The sequence below is a fragment of the Ambystoma mexicanum genome, chromosome 3p (assembly GCF_040938575.1).
Source record: "Ambystoma mexicanum isolate Mex_15411 chromosome 3p, UKY_AmexF1_1, whole genome shotgun sequence".
In the NCBI taxonomy this organism is placed as follows: Eukaryota; Metazoa; Chordata; class Amphibia; order Caudata; family Ambystomatidae; genus Ambystoma; species Ambystoma mexicanum.
In genome coordinates, this window is record NC_090925.1 from 141,581,438 (window position 1) to 141,602,907 (window position 21,470).

Below are 21,470 nucleotides of genomic sequence, written 5' to 3' on the forward strand. Positions count from 1 at the left end.
CCTCCATGGTGCCGCAAGACCTCCAGCTCAGCAGAGGCCCATCTGGCTAACTTCATCCACCCCCGTCACCCTCCATAGTGCCGTAAGACCTCCAGCTCAGCAGAGGCCCATCTGGCTAACTTCATCCCCATCACCCTCCATAGTGCCGCAAGACTGCCAGCTCAGCAGAGGCCCATCTGGCTAACTTCATCCACCCCCGTCACCCTCCATAGTGCCGCAAGACCTCCAGCTCAGCAGAGGCCCATCTGGTAGCTCCATCCACCCCCGTCACCCTCCATAGTGCCGCAAGACCTCCAGCTCAGCAGACGGCCATCTGGCTAACTTCATCCACTCCCGTTGCCCTCCATGGTGCCGCAAGACCTCCAACTCAGCAGAGGCCCATCTGGCTAACTTCATCCACCCTGTCACCCTCCATAGTGCCGCAAGACCTCCAGCACAGCAGAGGCCCATCTGGCTAGCTCCATCCACCCCGTCACCCTCCATAGTGCCGCAAGACCTCCAGCTCAGCAGAGGGCCATCTGGCTAACTTCATCCACCCGCGTCGCCCTCCATGGTACCGCAAGACCTCCAGCTCAGCAGAGGCCCATCTGGCTAACTTCATCCGCCCCGTCACCCTGCATAGTGCCGCAAGACCTCCAGCACAGCAGAGGGCCATCTAGCTAACTTCATCCACCCCGTCACCCTCCATAGTGCCACAAGAACACCAGCTCAGCAGAGGGCCATCTGGCTAACTTCATCCACCCCCGTCGCCCTCCATGGTGCCGCAAGACCTCCAGCTCAGCAGAGGCCCATCTGGCTAACTTCATCCACCCCCGTCACCCTCCATAGTGCCGTAAGACCTCCAGCTCAGCAGAGGCCCATCCGGCTAACTTCATCCCCCATCACCCTCCATAGTGCCGCAAGACTGCCAGCTCAGCAGAGGCCCATCTGGCTAACTTCATCCACCCCCGTCACCCTCCATAGTGCCGCAAGTCCTCCAGCTCAGCAGAGGCCCATCTGGTAGCTCCATCCACCCCCGTCACCCTCCATAGTGCCGCAAGACCTCCAGCTCAGCAGACGGCCATCTGGCTAACTTCATCCACCCCCGTTGCCCTCCATGGTGCCGCAAGACCTCCAACTCAGCAGAGGCCCATCTGGCTAACTTCATCCACCCCGTCACCCTCCATAGTGCCGCAAGACCTCCAGCACAGCAGAGGCCCATCTAGTTAACCTCATCCAACCTGTCACCCTCCATACTGCTGCAAGACCTCCAGCTCAGCAGAGGGCCATCTGGATAACTTCATCCACCCCCATCGCCCTCCATGGTGCCGCAAGACCTCCAGCTCAGCAGAGGCCCATCTGGCTAACTTCATCTACCCCCGTCACCCTACATAGCGCCGCAAGATGTCCAGCTCAGTAGAGGCCCATCTGGCTAACTTCATCCACCCCCGTCACCCTCAATAGCGCCGCAAGACCTCCAGCTCAGCAGAGGCCCATCTGGCTAACTTCATCCAACCCGTCACCCTCCATAGTGCCGCAAGACCTCCAGCTCAGCAGAGGCCCATCTACCTAACCTCACCCCCCCGTCGCCCTCCATAGTGCCACAAGACCTCCAGCTCAGCAAAGGCCCATCTGGCTAGCTTCATCCCCCCGTCACACTCCATAGTGCCGCAAGATCTCCAGCTCAGCAAAGGCCCCTCTGGCTAACTTCATCCACCCCCGTCACCCTCCATAGTGCCGCAAGACCTCCAGCTCAGCAGAGGCCCATCTGGCTAGCTTCATCCCCCCGTCACACTCCATAGTGCCGCAAGATCTCCAGCTCAGCAAAGGCCCCTCTGGCTAACTTCATCCACCCCCGTCACCCTCCATAGTGCCGCAAGACCTCCAGCTCGGCAGAGGCCCATCTGACTAATTTCATCAACCCCCGTCACCCTCCATAGTGCCGCAAGACCTCCAGCTCAGCAGAGGCCTATCTCTAACTTCATCCACCCCGTCACCCTCCGTGGTGCCGCAAGACCTCCAGCACAGCAGAGGCCCATCTGGCTTACTTCATCCACCCCCGCCACCCTCCATGGTGCCGCAAGACCTCCAGCTCATCAGAGGCCTATCTGGCTAACTTCATCCACCCCCGTCACCCTCCATAGTGCCGCAAGACCTCCAGCTCAGCAAAGGCCCATCCAGCTAACTTCATCCACCCCCGTCACCCTCCATAGTGCCGCAAGACCTCCAGCTCAGCAGAGGCCCATCTGGCAAACTTCATCCCCCGTCACCCTCCATAGTGCCGCAAGACCTCCAGCTCAGCAGAGGCCCATCTGGCTAACTTCATCCCCCGGCACCCTCCATAGTGCCGCAAGACCTCCAGCTCAGCAGAGGCCCACCCGGCTAACTTCATCCACCCCCATCACCCTCCATAGTGCCGCAAGACCGCCAGCTCAGCAGAGGCCCATCTGGCTAACTTCATCCCCCATCACCCTCCATAGTGCCGCAAGACCTCCAGCTCAGCAGAGGCCCATCTGGCTAACTTCATCCACCCCTGTCACCCTCCATAGTGCCGCAAGACCTCCAGCTCAGCAGAGGTCCACCTGGCTAGCTTCATCCGTCCCTGTCACACTCCATAGTGCCGCAAGACCTCCCGCTCAGCAGAGGCCCATCTGGCTAGCTCCATCCACCCCGTCACCCTCCATAGTGCCGCAAGACCTCCAGCTCAGCAGAGGGCCATCTGGCTAACTTCATCCACCCCCGTCGCCCTCCATGGTGCCGCAAGACCTCCAGCTCAGCAGAGGCCCATCTGGCTAACTTCATCCGCCCCGTCACCCTCCATAGTGCTGCAAGACCTCCAGCACAGCAGAGGGCCATCTAGCTAACTTCATCCACCCCGTCACCCTCCATAGTGCCACAAGACCTCCAGCTCAGCAGAGGCCCATCTGGCTAGCTTCATCCACCTCGTCACCCTCCAGAGTGCCGCAGAACCTCCAGCACAGCAGAGGCCCATCTGGTTAGCTTCATCCACCCCCGTCACCCTCCATAGTGCCACAAGACCTCCAGCTCAACAGAGGGCCATCTGGCTAACTTCATCCACCCCCGTCGCCCTCCATAGTGCCGCAAGACCTCCAGCTCAGCAGAGGCCCATCTGGCTAACTTCATCCACCCCCGTCACCCTCCATAGTGCCGTAAGACCTCCAGCTCAGCAGAGGCCCATCTGGCTAACTTCATCCCCCATCACCCTCCATAGTGCCGCAAGACTGCCAGCTCAGCAGAGGCCCATCTGGCTAACTTCATCCACTCCCGTCACCCTCCATAGTGCCGCAAGACCTCCAGCTCAGCAGAGGCCCATCTGGTAGCTCCATCCACCCCCGTCACCCTCCATAGTGCCGCAAGACCTCCAGCTCAGCAGACGGCCATCTGGCTAACTTCATCCACCCCTGTTGCCCTCCATGGTGCCGCAAGACCTCCAACTCAGCAGAGGCCCATCTGGCTAACTTCATCCACCCCGTCACCCTCCATAGTGCCGCAAGACCTCCAGCACAGCAGAGGCCCATCTGGCTAGCTCCATCCACCCCGTCACCCTCCATAGTGCCGCATGACCTCCAGCTCAGCAGAGGGCCATCTGGCTAACTTCATCCACCCGCGTCGCCCTCCATGGTACCGCAAGACCTCCAGCTCAGCAGAGGCCCATCTGGCTAACTTCATCTGCCCCGTCACCCTGCATAGTGCCGCAAGACCTCCAGCACAGCAGAGGGCCATCTAGCTAACTTCATCCACCCCGTCACCCTCCATAGTGCCACAAGACCTCCAGCTCAGCAGAGGGCCATCTGGCTAACTTCATCCACCCCCGTCGCCCTCCATGGTGCCGCAAGACCTCCAGCTCAGCAGAGGCCCATCTGGCTAACTTCATCCACCCCCGTCACCCTCCATAGTGCCGTAAGACCTCCAGCTCAGCAGAGGCCCATCTGGCAAACTTCATCCCCCGTCACCCTCCATAGTGCCGCAAGACCTCCAGCTCAGCAGAGGCCCATCTGCCTACCTTCATCCCCCGTCACCCTCCATAGTGCCGCAAGACCTCCAGCTCAGTAAAGGCCCATCCGGCTAACTTCATCCACCCCCATCACCCTCCATAGTGCCGCAAGACCGCCAGCTCAGCAGAGGCCCATCTGGCTAACTTCATCCCCCATCACCCTCCATAGTGCCGCAAGACCTCCAGCTCAGCAGAGGCCCATCTGGCCAACTTCACCCACCCCATCACCCTCCATAGTGCCGCAAGACCTCCCGCTCAGCAGAGGCCCATCTGGCTAGCTCCATCCAGCCCGTCACCCTCCATAGTGCCGCAAGACCTCCAGCTCAGCAAAGGCCCATCTGGCTAACTTGATCCACCCCCGTCACCCTCCATAGTGCCGCAAGACCGCCAGCTCAGCAGAGGCCCATCTGGCTAACTTCATCCGCCATCACCCTCCATAGTGCCGCAAGACCTCCAGCTCGGCAGAGGCCCATCTGACTAATTTCATCAACCCCCGTCACCCTCCATAGTGCCGCAAGACCTCCAGCTCAGCAGAGGCCTATCTCTAACTTCATCCACCCGTCACCCTCCGTGGTGCCGCAAGACCTCCAGCACAGCAGAGGCCCATTTGGCTTACTTCATCCACCCCGCCGCCCTCCATGGTGCCGCAAGACCTCCAGCTCATCAGAGGCCTATCTGGCTAACTTCATCCACCCCCGTCACCCTCCATAGTGCCGCAAGACCTCCAGCTCAGCAAAGGCCCATCTGGCTAACTTCATCCACCCCTGTCACCCTCCATAGTGCCGCAAGACCTCCAGCTCAGCAGAGGTCCACCTGGCTAGCTTCATCCGTCCCTGTCACACTCCATAGTGCCGCAAGACCTCCCGCTCAGCAGAGGCCCATCTGGCTAGCTCCATCACACCCGTCACCCTCCATAGTGCCGCAAGACCTCCAGCTCAGCAGAGGGCCATCTGGCTAACTTCATCCACCCCCGTCGCCCTCCATAGTGCTGCAAGACCTCCAGCTCAGCAGAGGCCCATCTGGCTAACTTCATCCGCCCCGTCACCCTCCATAGTGCCGCAAGACCTCCAGCACAGCAGAGGGCCATCTAGCTAACTTCATCCACCCCGTCACCCTCCATAGTGCCACAAGACCTCCAGCTCAGCAGAGGCCCATCTGGCTAACTTCATCCACCCCTGTCACCCTCCATAGTGCCGCAAGACCTCCAGCTCAGCAGAGGCCCATCTGGCTAACTTCATCCACCCCGTCACCCTCCACAGTGCCGCAAGACCTCCAGCTCAGCAGAGTACCATCTGGCTAACTTCATCATCCCCCGGCACCCTACATAGTGCCGCAAGACCTCCAGCTCAGCAGAGACCCATCTGGCTAGCTTCATCCATCCGGTCACCCTCCATAGTGCCGCAAGACCTCCAGCTCAGCAGAGGACCATCTGGCTAACTTCACCCACCCCCGTCACCCTCCATAGTGCCGCAAGACCTCCAGGTCAGCAGTGGCTCATCTGGCTAGCTTCATCCATCCCCGTCACACTCCATAGTGCCGCAAGACCTCCAGCTCAGCAGAGACCCATCTGGCTAGCTTCATCCACCCCGTCACCCTCCATAGTGCCGCAAGACCTCTAGCTCAGCAGAGGCCCATCTGGCTAACTTCATCCCCCGTCACCCTCCATAGTGCCGCAAGACCTCTAGCTCAGCAGAGGCCCATCTGGCTAACTTCATCCCCCTTCACCCTCCATAGTGCCGCAAGACCTCCAGCTCAGCAAAGGCCCATCTGGCTAACTTGATCCACCCCCGTCACCCTCCATAGTGCCGCAAGACCGCCAGCTCAGCAGAGGCCCATCTGGCTAGCTTCATCCGCCATCACCCTCCATAGTGCGCACCTCCAGCTCGGCAGAGGCCCATCTGACTAATTTCATCAACCCCCGTCACCCTCCATAGTGCCGCAAGACCTCCAGCTCAGCAGAGGCCTATCTCTAACTTCATCCACCCCGTCACCCTCCGTGGTGCCGCAAGACCTCCAGCACAGCAGAGGCCCATCTGGCTTACTTCATCCACCCCCGCCTCCCTCCATGGTGCCGCAAGACCTCCAGCTCATCAGAGGCCTATCTGGCTAACTTCATCCACCCCCGTCACCCTCCATAGTGCCGCAAGACCTCCAGCTCAGCAAAGGCCCATCCAGCTAACTTCATCCACCCCTGTCACCCTCCATAGTGCCGCAAGACCTCCAGCTCAGCAGAGGCCCATCTGGCAAACTTCATCCCCCGTCACCCTCCATAGTGCCGCAAGACCTCCAGCTCAGCAGAGGCCCATCCGGCTAACTTCATCCCCCGGCACCCTCCATAGTGCCGCAAGATCTCCAGCTCAGCAGAGGCCCATCCGGCTAACTTCATCCACCCCCATCACCCTCCATAGTGCCGCAAGACCGCCAGCTCAGCAGAGGCCCATCTGGCTAACTTCATCCCCCATCACCCTCCATAGTGCTGCAAGACCTCCAGCTCAGCAGAGGCCCATCTGGCTAACTTCATCCACCCCTGTCACCCTCCATAGTGCCGCAAGACCTCCAGCTCAGCAGAGGTCCACCTGGCTAGCTTCATCCGTCCCTGTCACACTCCATAGTGCCGCAAGACCTCCCGCTCAGCAGAGGCCCATCTGGCTAGCTCCATCCAACCCGTCACCCTCCATAGTGCCGCAAGACCTCCAGCTCAGCAGAGGGCCATCTGGCTAACTTCATCCACCCCCGTCGCCCTCCATGGTGCCGCAAGACCTCCAGCTCAGCAGAGGCCCATCTGGCTAACTTCATCCGCCCCGTCACCCTCCATAGTGCCGCAAGACCTCCAGCACAGCAGAGGGCCATCTAGCTAACTTCATCCACCCCGTCACCCTCCATAGTGCCACAAGACCTCCAGCTCAGCAGAGGGCCATCTGGCTAACTTCATCCACCCCCGTCGCCCTCCATGGTGCCGCAAGACCTCCAGCTCAGCAGAGGCCCATCTGGCTAACTTCATCCACCCCCGTCACCCTCCATAGTGCCGTAAGACCTCCAGCTCAGCAGAGGCCCATCTGGCTAACTTCATCCCCATCACCCTCCATAGTGCCGCAAGACTGCCAGCTCAGCAGAGGCCCATCTGGCTAACTTCATCCACCCCCGTCACCCTCCATAGTGCCGCAAGACCTCCAGCTCAGCAGAGGCCCATCTGGTAGCTACATCCACCCCCGTCACCCTCCATAGTGCCGCAAGACCTCCAGCTCAGCAGACGGCCATCTGGCTAACTTCATCCACTCCCGTTGCCCTCCATGGTGCCGCAAGACCTCCAACTCAGCAGAGGCCCATCTGGCTAACTTCATCCACCCTGTCACCCTCCATAGTGCCGCAAGACCTCCAGCACAGCAGAGGCCCATCTGGCTAGCTCCATCCACCCCGTCACCCTCCATAGTGCCGCAAGACCTCCAGCTCAGCAGAGGGCCATCTGGCTAACTTCATCCACCCGCGTCGCCCTCCATGGTACCGCAAGACCTCCAGCTCAGCAGAGGCCCATCTGGCTAACTTCATCCGCCCCGTCACCCTGCATAGTGCCGCAAGACCTCCAGCACAGCAGAGGCCCATCTAGCTAACTTCATCCACCCCGTCACCCTCCATAGTGCCACAAGACCTCCAGCTCAGCAGAGGGCCATCTGGCTAACTTCATCCACCCCCGTCGCCCTCCATGGTGCCGCAAGACCTCCAGCTCAGCAGAGGCCCATCTGGCTAACTTCATCCACCCCCGTCACCCTCCATAGTGCCGTAAGACCTCCAGCTCAGCAGAGGCCCATCTGGCTAACTTCATCCCCCATCACCCTCCATAGTGCCGCAAGACTGCCAGCTCAGCAGAGGCCCATCTGGCTAACTTCATCCACCCCCGTCACCCTCCATAGTGCCGCAAGACCTCCAGCTCAGCAGAGGCCCATCTGGTAGCTCCATCCACCCCCGTCACCCTCCATAGTGCCGCAAGACCTCCAGCTCAGCAGACGGCCATCTGGCTAACTTCATCCACCCCCGTTGCCCTCCATGGTGCCGCAAGACCTCCAACTCAGCAGAGGCCCATCCGGCTAACTTCATCCACCCCGTCACCCTCCATAGTGCCGCAAGACCTCCAGCACAGCAGAGGCCCATCTAGCTAACCTCATCCACCCTGTCACCCTCCATACTGCTGCAAGACCTCCAGCTCAGAAGAGGGCCATCTGGATAACTTCATCCACCCCCATCGCCCTCCATGGTGCCGCAAGACCTCCAGCTCAGCAGAGGCCCATCTGGCTAACTTCATCCACCCCCGTCACCCTACATAGCGCCGCAAGATGTCCAGCTCAGTAGAGGCCCATCTGGCTAACTTCATCCACCCCCGTCACCCTCAATAGCGCCGCAAGACCTCCAGCTCAGCAGAGGCCCATCTGGCTAACTTCATCCACCCCCATCACCCTCCATAGCACCGCAAGACCTCTAGCTCAGCAGAGTCCCATCTGGCTAACTTCGTCCAACCCGTCACCCTCCATAGTGCCGCAAGACCTCCAGCTCAGCAGAGGCCCATCTGCCTAACCTCACCCCCCCGTCGCCCTCCATAGTGCCACAAGACCTCCAGCTCAGCAGAGGCCCATCTGGCTAACTTCATCCACCCCCATCACCCTCCATAGCACCGCAAGACCTCCAGCTCAGCAGAGTCCCATCTGGCTAACTTCGTCCAACCCGTCACCCTCCATAGTGCCGCAAGACCTCCAGCTCAGAAGAGGCCCATCTGCCTAACTTCATCACCCCGTCACACTCCATAGTGCCGCAAGACCTCCAGCTCAGCAGAGGCCCATCTGGCTAACTTCATCCACCCCGTCACCCTCCACAGTGCCGCAAGACCTCCAGCTCAGCAGAGTACGATCTGGCTAACTTCATCATCCCCCGGCACCCTACATAGTGCCGCAAGACCTCGAGCTCAGCAGAGACCCATCTGGCTAGCTTCATCCATCCGGTCACCCTCCATAGTGCCGCAAGACCTCCAGCTCAGCAGAGGACCATCTGGCTAACTTCACCCACCCCCGTCACCCTCCATAGTGCCGCAAGACCTCCAGCTCAGCAGTGGCTCATCTGGCTAGCTTCATCCATCCCCGTCACACTCCATAGTGCCGCAAGACCTCCAGCTCAGCAGAGACCCATCTGGCTAGCTTCATCCACCCCGTCACCCTCCATAGTGCCGCAAGACCTCTAGCTCAGCAGAGGCCCATCTGGCTAACTTCATCCCCCGTCACCCTCCATAGTGCCGCAAGACCTCTAGCTCAGCAGAGGCCCATCTGGCTAACTTCATCCCCCTTCACCCTCCATAGTGCCGCAAGACCTCCAGCTCAGCAAAGGCCCATCTGGCTAACTTGATCCACCCCCGTCACCCTCCATAGTGCCGCAAGACCGCCAGCTCAGCAGAGGCCCATCTGGCTAGCTTCATCCGCCATCACCCTCCATAGTGCCGCAAGACCTCCAGCTCGGCAGAGGCCCATCTGACTAATTTCATCAACCCCCGTCACCCTCCATAGTGCCGCAAGACCTCCAGCTCAGCAGAGGCCTATCTCTAACTTCATCCACCCCGTCACCCTCCGTGGTGCCGCAAGACCTCCAGCACAGCAGAGGCCCATCTGGCTTACTTCATCCACCCCCGCCTCCCTCCATGGTGCCGCAAGACCTCCAGCTCATCAGAGGCCTATCTGGCTAACTTCATCCACCCCCGTCACCCTCCATAGTGCCGCAAGACCTCCAGCTCAGCAAAGGCCCATCCAGCTAACTTCATCCACCCCCGTCACCCTCCATAGTGCCGCAAGACCTCCAGCTCAGCAGAGGCCCATCTGGCAAACTTCATCCCAAGTCACCCTCCATAGTGCCGCAAGACCTCCAGCTCAGCAGAGGCCCATCTGGCTAACTTCATCCCCCGGCACCCTCCATAGTGCCGCAAGACCTCCAGCTCAGCAGAGGCCCATCCGGCTAACTTCATCCACCCCCATCACCCTCCATAGAGCCGCAAGACCGCCAGCTCAGCAGAGGCCCATCTGGCTAACTTCATCCCCCATCACCCTCCATAGTGCTGCAAGACCTCCAGCTCAGCAGAGGCCCATCTGGCTAACTTCATCCACCCCTGTCACCCTCCATAGTGCCGCAAGACCTCCAGCTCAGCAGAGGTCCACCTGGCTAGCTTCATCCGTCCCTGTCACACTCCATAGTGCCGCAAGACCTCCCGCTCAGCAGAGGCCCATCTGGCTAGCTCCATCCAACCCGTCACCCTCCATAGTGCCGCAAGACCTCCAGCTCAGCAGAGGGCCATCTGGCTAACTTCATCCACCCCCGTCGCCCTCCATGGTGCCGCAAGACCTCCAGCTCAGCAGAGGCCCATCTGGCTAACTTCATCCGCCCCGTCACCCTCCATAGTGCCGCAAGACCTCCAGCACAGCAGAGGGCCATCTAGCTAACTTCATCCACCCCATCACCCTCCATAGTGCCACAAGACCTCCAGCTCAGCAGAGGGCCATCTGGCTAACTTCATCCACCCCCGTCGCCCTCCATGGTGCCGCAAGACCTCCAGCTCAGCAGAGGCCCATCTGGCTAACTTCATCCACCCCCGTCACCCTCCATAGTGCCGTAAGACCTCCAGCTCAGCAGAGGCCCATCTGGCTAACTTCATCCCCATCACCCTCCATAGTGCCGCAAGACTGCCAGCTCAGCAGAGGCCCATCTGGCTAACTTCATCCACCCCCGTCACCCTCCATAGTGCCGCAAGACCTCCAGCTCAGCAGAGGCCCATCTGGTAGCTCCATCCACCCCCGTCACCCTCCATAGTGCCGCAAGACCTCCAGCTCAGCAGACGGCCATCTGGCTAACTTCATCCACTCCCGTTGCCCTCCATGGTGCCGCAAGACCTCCAACTCAGCAGAGGCCCATCTGGCTAACTTCATCCACCCTGTCACCCTCCATAGTGCCGCAAGACCTCCAGCACAGCAGAGGCCCATCTGGCTAGCTCCATCCACCCCGTCACCCTCCATAGTGCCGCAAGACCTCCAGCTCAGCAGAGGGCCATCTGGCTAACTTCATCCACCCGCGTCGCCCTCCATGGTACCGCAAGACCTCCAGCTCAGCAGAGGCCCATCTGGCTAACTTCATCCGCCCCGTCACCCTGCATAGTGCCGCAAGACCTCCAGCACAGCAGAGGGCCATCTAGCTAACTTCATCCACCCCGTCACCCTCCATAGTGCCACAAGACCTCCAGCTCAGCAGAGGGCCATCTGGCTAACTTCATCCACCCCCGTCGCCCTCCATGGTGCCGCAAGACCTCCAGCTCAGCAGAGGCCCATCTGGCTAACTTCATCCACCCCCGTCACCCTCCATAGTGCCGTAAGACCTCCAGCTCAGCAGAGGCCCATCTGGCTAACTTCATCCCCCATCACCCTCCATAGTGCCGCAAGACTGCCAGCTCAGCAGAGGCCCATCTGGCTAACTTCATCCACCCCCGTCACCCTCCATAGTGCCGCAAGACCTCCAGCTCAGCAGAGGCCCATCTAGTAGCTCCATCCACCCCCGTCACCCTCCATAGTGCCGCAAGACCTCCAGCTCAGCAGACGGCCATCTGGCTAACTTCATCCACCCCCGTTGCCCTCCATGGTGCCGCAAGACCTCCAACTCAGCAGAGGCCCATCCGGCTAACTTCATCCACCCCGTCACCCTCCATAGTGCCGCAAGACCTCCAGCACAGCAGAGGCCCATCTAGCTAACCTCATCCACCCTGTCACCCTCCATACTGCTGCAAGACCTCCAGCTCAGCAGAGGGCCATCTGGATAACTTCATCCACCCCCATCGCCCTCCATGGTGCCGCAAGACCTCCAGCTCAGCAGAGGCCCATCTGGCTAACTTCATCCACCCCCGTCACCCTACATAGCGCCGCAAGATGTCCAGCTCAGTAGAGGCCCATCTGGCTAACTTCATCCACCCCCGTCACCCTCAATAGCGCCGCAAGACCTCCAGCTCAGCAGAGGCCCATCTGGCTAACTTCGTCCAACCCGTCACCCTCCATAGTGCCGCAAGACCTCCAGCTCAGCAGAGGCCCATCTGCCTAACCTCACCCCCCCCCCCGTCGCCCTACATAGTGCCACAAGACCTCCAGCTCAGCAGAGGCCCATCTGGCTAACTTCATCCACCCCCGTCACCCTACATAGCGCCGCAAGATGTCCAGCTCAGTAGAGGCCCATCTGGCTAACTTCATCCACCCCCGTCACCCTCAATAGCGCCGCAAGACCTCCAGCTCAGCAGAGGCCCATCTGGCTAACTTCATCCACCCCCATCACCCTCCATAGCACCGCAAGACCTCCAGCTCAGCAGAGTCCCATCTGGCTAACTTCGTCCAACCCATCACCCTCCATAGTGCCGCAAGACCTCCAGCTCAGCAGAGGCCCATCTGCCTAACCTCACCCCCCCGTCACCCTCCATAGTGCCACAAGACCTCCAGCTCAGCAAAGGCCCATCTGGCTAGCTTCATCCCCCCGTCACACTCCATAGTGCCGCAAGACCTCCAGCTCAGCAGAGGCCCATCTGACTAATTTCATCAACCCCCGTCACCCTCCATAGTGCCGCAAGACCTCCAGCTCAGCAGAGGCCTATCTCTAACTTCATCCACCCCGTCACCCTCCGTGGTGCCGCAAGATCTCCAGCACAGCAGAGGCCCATCTGGCTTACTTCATCCACCCCCGCCTCCCTCCATGGTGCCGCAAGACCTCCAGCTCATCAGAGGCCTATCTGGCTAACTTCATCCACCCCCGTCACCCTCCATAGTGCCGCAAGACCTCCAGCTCAGCAAAGGCCCATCCAGCTAACTTCATCCACCCCCGTCACCCTCCATAGTGCCGCAAGACCTCCAGCTCAGCAGAGGCCCATCTGGCAAACTTCATCCCCCGTCACCCTCCATAGTGCCGCAAGACCTCCAGCTCAGCAGAGGCCCATCTGGCTAACTTCATCCCCCGGCACCCTCCATAGTGCCGCAAGACCTCCAGCTCAGCAGAGGCCCATCCGGCTAACTTCATCCACCCCCATCACCCTCCATAGTGCCGCAAGACCGCCAGCTCAGCAGAGGCCCATCTGGCTAACTTCATCCCCCATCACCCTCCATAGTGCTGCAAGACCTCCAGCTCAGCAGAGGCCCATCTGGCTAACTTCATCCACCCCTGTCACCCTCCATAGTGCCGCAAGACCTCCAGCTCAGCAGAGGTCCACCTGGCTAGCTTCATCCGTCCCTGTCACACTCCATAGTGCCGCAAGACCTCCCGCTCAGCAGAGGCCCATCTGGCTAACTTCATCCACCCCCGTCACCCTACATAGCGCCGCAAGATGTCCAGCTCAGTAGAGGCCCATCTGGCTAACTTCATCCACCCCCGTCACCCTCAATAGCGCCGCAAGACCTCCAGCTCAGCAGAGGCCCATCTGGCTAACTTCATCCACCCCCATCACCCTCCATAGCACCGCAAGACCTCCAGCTCAGCAGAGTCCCATCTGGCTAACTTCGTCCAACCCATCACCCTCCATAGTGCCGCAAGACCTCCAGCTCAGCAGAGGCCCATCTGCCTAACCTCACCCCCCCGTCGCCCTCCATAGTGCCACAAGACCTCCAGCTCAGCAAAGGCCCATCTGGCTAGCTTCATCCCCCCGTCACACTCCATAGTGCCGCAAGACCTCCAGCTCAGCAGAGGCCCATCTGACTAATTTCATCAACCCCCGTCACCCTCCATAGTGCCGCAAGACCTCCAGCTCAGCAGAGGCCTATCTCTAACTTCATCCACCCCGTCACCCTCCGTGGTGCCGCAAGACCTCCAGCACAGCAGAGGCCCATCTGGCTTACTTCATCCACCCCCGCCTCCCTCCATGGTGCCGCAAGACCTCCAGCTCATCAGAGGCCTATCTGGCTAACTTCATCCACCCCCGTCACCCTCCATAGTGCCGCAAGACCTCCAGCTCAGCAAAGGCCCATCCAGCTAACTTCATCCACCCCCGTCACCCTCCATAGTGCCGCAAGACCTCCAGCTCAGCAGAGGCCCATCTGGCAAACTTCATCCCCCGTCACCCTCCATAGTGCCGCAAGACCTCCAGCTCAGCAGAGGCCCATCTGGCTAACTTCATCCCCCGGCACCCTCCATAGTGCCGCAAGACCTCCAGCTCAGCAGAGGCCCATCCGGCTAACTTCATCCACCCCCATCACCCTCCATAGTGCCGCAAGACCGCCAGCTCAGCAGAGGCCCATCTGGCTAACTTCATCCCCCATCACCCTCCATAGTGCTGCAAGACCTCCAGCTCAGCAGAGGCCCATCTGGCTAACTTCATCCACCCCTGTCACCCTCCATAGTGCCGCAAGACCTCCAGCTCAGCAGAGGTCCACCTGGCTAGCTTCATCCGTCCCTGTCACACTCCATAGTGCCGCAAGACCTCCCGCTCAGCAGAGGCCCATCTGGCTAGCTCCATCCAACCCGTCACCCTCCATAGTGCCGCAAGACCTCCAGCTCAGCAGAGGGCCATCTGGCTAACTTCATCCACCCCCGTCGCCCTCCATGGTGCCGCAAGACCTCCAGCTCAGCAGAGGCCCATCTGGCTAACTTCATCCGCCCCGTCACCCTCCATAGTGCCGCAAGACCTCCAGCACAGCAGAGGGCCATCTAGCTAACTTCATCCACCCCGTCACCCTCCATAGTGCCACAAGACCTCCAGCTCAGCAGAGGGCCATCTGGCTAACTTCATCCACCCCCGTCACCCTCCATGGTGCCGCAAGACCTCCAGCTCAGCAGAGGCCCATCTGGCTAACTTCATCCACCCCCGTCACCCTCCATAGTGCCGTAAGACCTCCAGCTCAGCAGAGGCCCATCTGGCTAACTTCATCCCCATCACCCTCCATAGTGCCGCAAGACTGCCAGCTCAGCAGAGGCCCATCTGGCTAACTTCATCCACCCCCGTCACCCTCCATAGTGCCGCAAGACCTCCAGCTCAGCAGAGGCCCATCTGGTAGCTCCATCCACCCCCGTCACCCTCCATAGTGCCGCAAGACCTCCAGCTCAGCAGACGGCCATCTGGCTAACTTCATCCACTCCCGTTGCCCTCCATGGTGCCGCAAGACCTCCAACTCAGCAGAGGCCCATCTGGCTAACTTCATCCACCCTGTCACCCTCCATAGTGCCGCAAGACCTCCAGCACAGCAGAGGCCCATCTGGCTAGCTCCATCCACCCCGTCACCCTCCATAGTGCCGCAAGACCTCCAGCTCAGCAGAGGGCCATCTGGCTAACTTCATCCACCCGCGTCGCCCTCCATGGTACCGCAAGACCTCCAGCTCAGCAGAGGCCCATCTGGCTAACTTCATCCGCCCCGTCACCCTGCATAGTGCCGCAAGACCTCCAGCACAGCAGAGGGCCATCTAGCTAACTTCATCCACCCCGTCACCCTCCATAGTGCCACAAGACCTCCAGCTCAGCAGAGGGCCATCTGGCTAACTTCATCCACCCCCGTCGCCCTCCATGGTGCCGCAAGACCTCCAGCTCAGCAGAGGCCCATCTGGCTAACTTCATCCACCCCCGTCACCCTCCATAGTGCCGTAAGACCTCCAGCTCAGCAGAGGCCCATCCGGCTAACTTCATCCCCCATCACCCTCCATAGTGCCGCAAGACTGCCAGCTCAGCAGAGGCCCATCTGGCTAACTTCATCCACCCCCGTCACCCTCCATAGTGCCGCAAGTCCTCCAGCTCAGCAGAGGCCCATCTGGTAGCTCCATCCACCCCCGTCACCCTCCATAGTGCCGCAAGACCTCCAGCTCAGCAGACGGCCATCTGGCTAACTTCATCCACCCCCGTTGCCCTCCATGGTGCCGCAAGACCTCCAACTCAGCAGAGGCCCATCTGGCTAACTTCATCCACCCCGTCACCCTCCATAGTGCCGCAAGACCTCCAGCACAGCAGAGGCCCATCTAGCTAACCTCATCCAACCTGTCACCCTCCATACTGCTGCAAGACCTCCAGCTCAGCAGAGGGCCATCTGGATAACTTCATCCACCCCCATCGCCCTCCATGGTGCCGCAAGACCTCCAGCTCAGCAGAGGCCCATCTGGCTAACTTCATCTACCCCCGTCACCCTACATAGCGCCGCAAGATGTCCAGCTCAGTGGAGGCCCATCTGGCTAACTTCATCCACCCCCGTCACCCTCAATAGCGCCGCAAGACCTCCAGCTCAGCAGAGGCCCATCTGGCTAACTTCATCCACCCCCATCACCCTCCATAGCACCGCAAGACCTCCAGCTCAGCAGAGTCCCATCTGGCTAACTTCGTCCAACCCGTCACCCTCCATAGTGCCGCAAGACCTCCAGCTCAGCAGAGGCCCATCTACCTAACCTCACCCCCCCGTCGCCCTCCATAGTGCCACAAGACCTCCAGCTCAGCAAAGGCCCATCTGGCTAGCTTCATCCCCCCGTCACACTCCATAGTGCCGCAAGATCTCCAGCTCAGCAAAGGCCCCTCTGGCTAACTTCATCCACCCCCGTCACCCTCCATAGTGCCGCAAGACCTCCAGCTCAGCAGAGGCCCATCTGGCTAGCTTCATCCCACCGTCACACTCCATAGTGCCGCAAGATCTCCAGCTCAGCAAAGGCCCCTCTGGCTAACTTCATCCACCCCCGTCACCCTCCATAGTGCCGCAAGACCTCCAGCTCGGCAGAGGCCCATCTGACTAATTTCATCAACCCCTGTCACCCTCCATAGTGCCGCAAGACCTCCAGCTCAGCAGAGGCCTATCTCTAACTTCATCCACCCCTTCACCCTCCGTGGTGCCGCAAGACCTCCAGCACAGCAGAGGCCCATCTGGCTTACTTCATCCACCCCCGCCACCCTCCATGGTGCCGCAAGACCTCCAGCTCATCAGAGGCCTATCTGGCTAACTTCATCCACCCCCGTCACCCTCCATAGTGCCGCAAGACCTCCAGCTCAGCAAAGGCCCATCCAGCTAACTTCATCCACCCCCGTCACCCTCCATAGTGCCGCAAGACCTCCAGCTCAGCAGAGGCCCATCTGGCAAACTTCATCCCCCGTCACCCTCCATAGTGCCGCAAGACCTCCAGCTCAGCAGAGGCCCATCTGGCTAACTTCATCCCCCGGCACCCTCCATAGTGCCGCAAGACCTCCAGCTCAGCAGAGGCCCATCCGGCTAACTTCATCCACCCCCATCACCCTCCATAGTGCCGCAAGACCGCCAGCTCAGCAGAGGCCCATCTGGCTAACTTCATCCCCCATCACCCTCCATAGTGCCGCAAGACCTCCAGCTCAGCAGAGGCCCATCTGGCTAACTTCATCCACCCCTGTCACCCTCCATAGTGCCGCAAGACCTCCAGCTCAGCAGAGGTCCACCTGGCTAGCTTCATCCGTCCCTGTCACACTCCATAGTGCCGCAAGACCTCCCGCTCAGCAGAGGCCCATCTGGCTAGCTCCATCCACCCCGTCACCCTCCATAGTGCCGCAAGACCTCCAGCTCAGCAGAGGGCCATCTGGCTAACTTCATCCACCCCCGTCGCCCTCCATGGTGCCGCAAGACCTCCAGCTCAGCAGAGGCCCATCTGGCTAACTTCATCCGCCCCGTCACCCTCCATAGTGCCGCAAGACCTCCAGCACAGCAGAGGGCCATCTAGCTAACTTCATCCACCCCGTCACCCTCCATAGTGCCACAAGACCTCCAACTCAGCAGAGGCCCATCTGGCTAGCTTCATCCACCTCGTCACCCTCCAGAGTGCCGCAGAACCTCCAGCACAGCAGAGGCCCATCTGGCTAGCTTCATCCACCCCCGTCACCCTCCATAGTGCCACAAGACCTCCAGCTCAACAGAGGGCCATCTGGCTAACTTCATCCACCCCCGTCGCCCTCCATAGTGCCGCAAGACCTCCAGCTCAGCAGAGGCCCATCTGGCTAACTTCATCCACCCCCGTCACCCTCCATAGTGCCGTAAGACCTCCAGCTCAGCAGAGGCCCATCTGGCTAACTTCATCCCCCATCACCCTCCATAGTGCCGCAAGACTGCCAGCTCAGCAGAGGCCCATCTGGCTAACTTCATCCACTCCCGTCACCCTCCATAGTGCCGCAAGACCTCCAGCTCAGCAGAGGCCCATCTGGTAGCTCCATCCACCCCCGTCACCCTCCATAGTGCCGCAAGACCTCCAGCTCAGCAGACGGCCATCTGGCTAACTTCATCCACCCCTGTTGCCCTCCATGGTGCCGCAAGACCTCCAACTCAGCAGAGGCCCATCTGGCTAACTTCATCCACCCCGTCACCCTCCATAGTGCCGCAAGACCTCCAGCACAGCAGAGGCCCATCTGGCTAGCTCCATCCACCCCGTCACCCTCCATAGTGCCACATGACCTCCAGCTCAGCAAAGGGCCATCTGGCTAACTTCATCCACCCGCGTCGCCCTCCATGGTACCGCAAGACCTCCAGCTCAGCAGAGGCCCATCTGGCTAACTTCATCTGCCCCGTCACCCTGCATAGTGCCGCAAGACCTCCAGCACAGCAGAGGGCCATCTAGCTAACTTCATCCACCCCGTCACCCTCCATAGTGCCACAAGACCTCCAGCTCAGCAGAGGGCCATCTGGCTAACTTCATCCACCCCCGTCGCCCTCCATGGTGCCGCAAGACCTCCAGCTCAGCAGAGGCCCATCTGGCTAACTTCATCCACCCCCGTCACCCTCCATAGTGCCGTAAGACCTCCAGCTCAGCAGAGGCCCATCTGGCTAACTTCATCCCCCATCACCCTCCATAGTGCCGCAAGACTGCCAGCTCAGCAGAGGCCCATCTGGCTAACTTCATCCACCCCCGTCACCCTCCATAGTGCTGCAAGACCTCCAGCTCAGCAGAGGCCCATCTGGTAGCTCCATCCACCCCGTCACCCTCCATAGTGCCGCAAGACCTCCAGCTCAGCAGACGGCCATCTGGCTAACTTCATCCACCCCCGTTGCCCTCCATGGTGCCGCAAGACCTCCAACTCAGCAGAGGCCCATCTGGCTAACTTCATCCACCCCGTCACCCTCCATAGTGCCGCAAGACCTCCAGCACAGCAGAGGCCCATTTAGCTAACCTCATCCAACCTGTCACCCTCCATACTGCTGCAAGACCTCCAGCTCAGCAGAGGGCCATCTGGATAACTTCATCCACCCCCATCGCCCTCCATGGTGCCGCAAGACCTCCAGCTCAGCAGAGGCCCATCTGGCTAACTTCATCCACCCCCGTCACCCTACATAGCGCCGCAAGACGTCCAGCTCAGTAGAGGCCCATCTGGCTAACTTCATCCACCCCCGTCACCCTCAATAGCGCCGCAAGACCTCCAGCTCAGCAGAGGCCCATCTGGCTAACTTCATCCACCCCCATCACCCTCCATAGCGCCGCAAGACCTCCAGCTCAGCAGAGGCCCATCTGGCTAACTTCGTCCAACCCGTCACCCTCCATAGTGCCGCAAGACCTCCAGCTCAGCAGAGGCCCATCTGCCTAACCTCACCCCCCCTGTCGCCCTCCATAGTGCCACAAGACCTCCAGCTCAGCAAAGGCCCATCTGGCTAGCTTCATCCCCCCGTCACACTCCATAGTGCCGCAAGATCTCCAGCTCAGCAAAGGCCCCTCTGGCTAACTTCATCCACCCCCGTCACCCTCCATAGTGCCACAAGACCTCCAGCTCAACAGAGGGCCATCTGGCTAACTTCATCCACCCCCGTCGCCCTCCATAGTGCCGCAAGACCTCCAGCTCAGCAGAGGCCTATCTGGCTAAATTCATCCACCCCATCACCCTCCATGGTGCCGCAACACCTCCAGCACAGCAGTGGCCCATCTTGCTAACTTCATCCACCCCCGCCGCCCTTTATGGTGCCGCAAGACCTCCAGCTCATCAGAGGCCTATCTGGCTAACTTCATCTACCCCGTCACCCTCCATAGTGCTGCAAGACCTCCAGCTCAGCAGAGGCCCATTTGGCAATCCTCATCCACCCCGTCACCCTCCATAGTGCTGCAAGACCTCCAGCTCAGCAGAGGCCCATCTGGCTAACTTCATCCACCCCCGTCACCCTCCATAGTGCCGCAAGACCTCCATCTCAGAAGAGGCCCATCTGCCTAACTTCATCACCCCGTCACACTCCATAGTGCCGCAAGACCTCCAGCTCAGCAGAGGCCCATCTGGCTAACTTCATCCACCCCGTCACCCTCCACAGTGCCGCAAGACCTCCAGCTCAGCAGAGTACCATCTGGCTAACTTCATCATCCCCCGGCACCCTACATAGTGCCGCAAGACCTCCAGCTCAGCAGAGACCCATCTGGCTAGCTTCATCCATCCGGTCACCCTCCATAGTGCCGCAAGACCTCCAGCTCAGCAGAGGACCATCTGGCTAACTTCACCCAGCCCCGTCACCCTCCATAGTGCCGCAAGACCTCCAGCTCAGCAGTGGCTCATCTGGCTAGCTTCATCCATCCCCGTCACACTCCATAGTGCCGCAAGACCTCCAGCTCAGCAGAGACCCATCTGGCTAGCTTCATCCACCCCGTCACCCTCCATAGTGCCGCAAGACCTCTAGCTCAGCAGAGGCCCATCTGGCTAACTTCATCCCCCGTCACCCTCCATAGTGCCGCAAGTCCTCTAGCTCAGCAGAGGCCCATCTGGCTAACTTCATCCCCCGTCACCCTCCATAGTGCCGCAAGACCTCCAGCTCAGCAGAGGCCCATCTGGCTAGCTTCATCCACCTCGTCACCCTCCAGAGTGCCGCAGAACCTCCAGCACAGCAGAGGCCCATCTGGCTAGCTTCATCCACCCCCGTCACCCTCCATAGTGCCACAAGACCTCCAGCTCAACAGAGGGCCATCTGGCTAACTTCATCCACCCCCGTCGCCCTCCATAGTGCCGCAAGACCTCCAGCTCAGCAGAGGCCTATCTGGCTAAATTCATCCACCCCGTCACCCTCCATGGTGCCGCAACACCTCCAGCACAGCAGTGGCCCATCTTGCTAACTTCATCCACCCCCGCCGCCCTTTATGGTGCCGCAAGACCTCCAGCTCATCAGAGGCCTATCTGGCTAACTTCATCTACCCCGTCACCCTCCATAGTGCTGCAAGACCTCCAGCTCAGCAGAGGCCCATTTGGCAAACCTCATCCACCCCGTCACCCTCCATAGTGCTGCAAGACCTCCAGCTCAGCAGAGGCCCATCTGGCTAACTTCATCCACCCCCGTCACCCTCCATAGTGCCGCAAGACCTCCATCTCAGAAGAGGCCCATCTGCCTAACTTCATCACCCCGTCACACTCCATAGTGCCGCAAGACCTCCAGCTCAGCAGAGGCCCATCTGGCTAACTTCATCCACCCCGTCACCCTCCACAGTGCCGCAAGACCTCCAGCTCAGCAGAGTACCATCTGGCTAACTTCATCATCCCCCGGCACCCTACATAGTG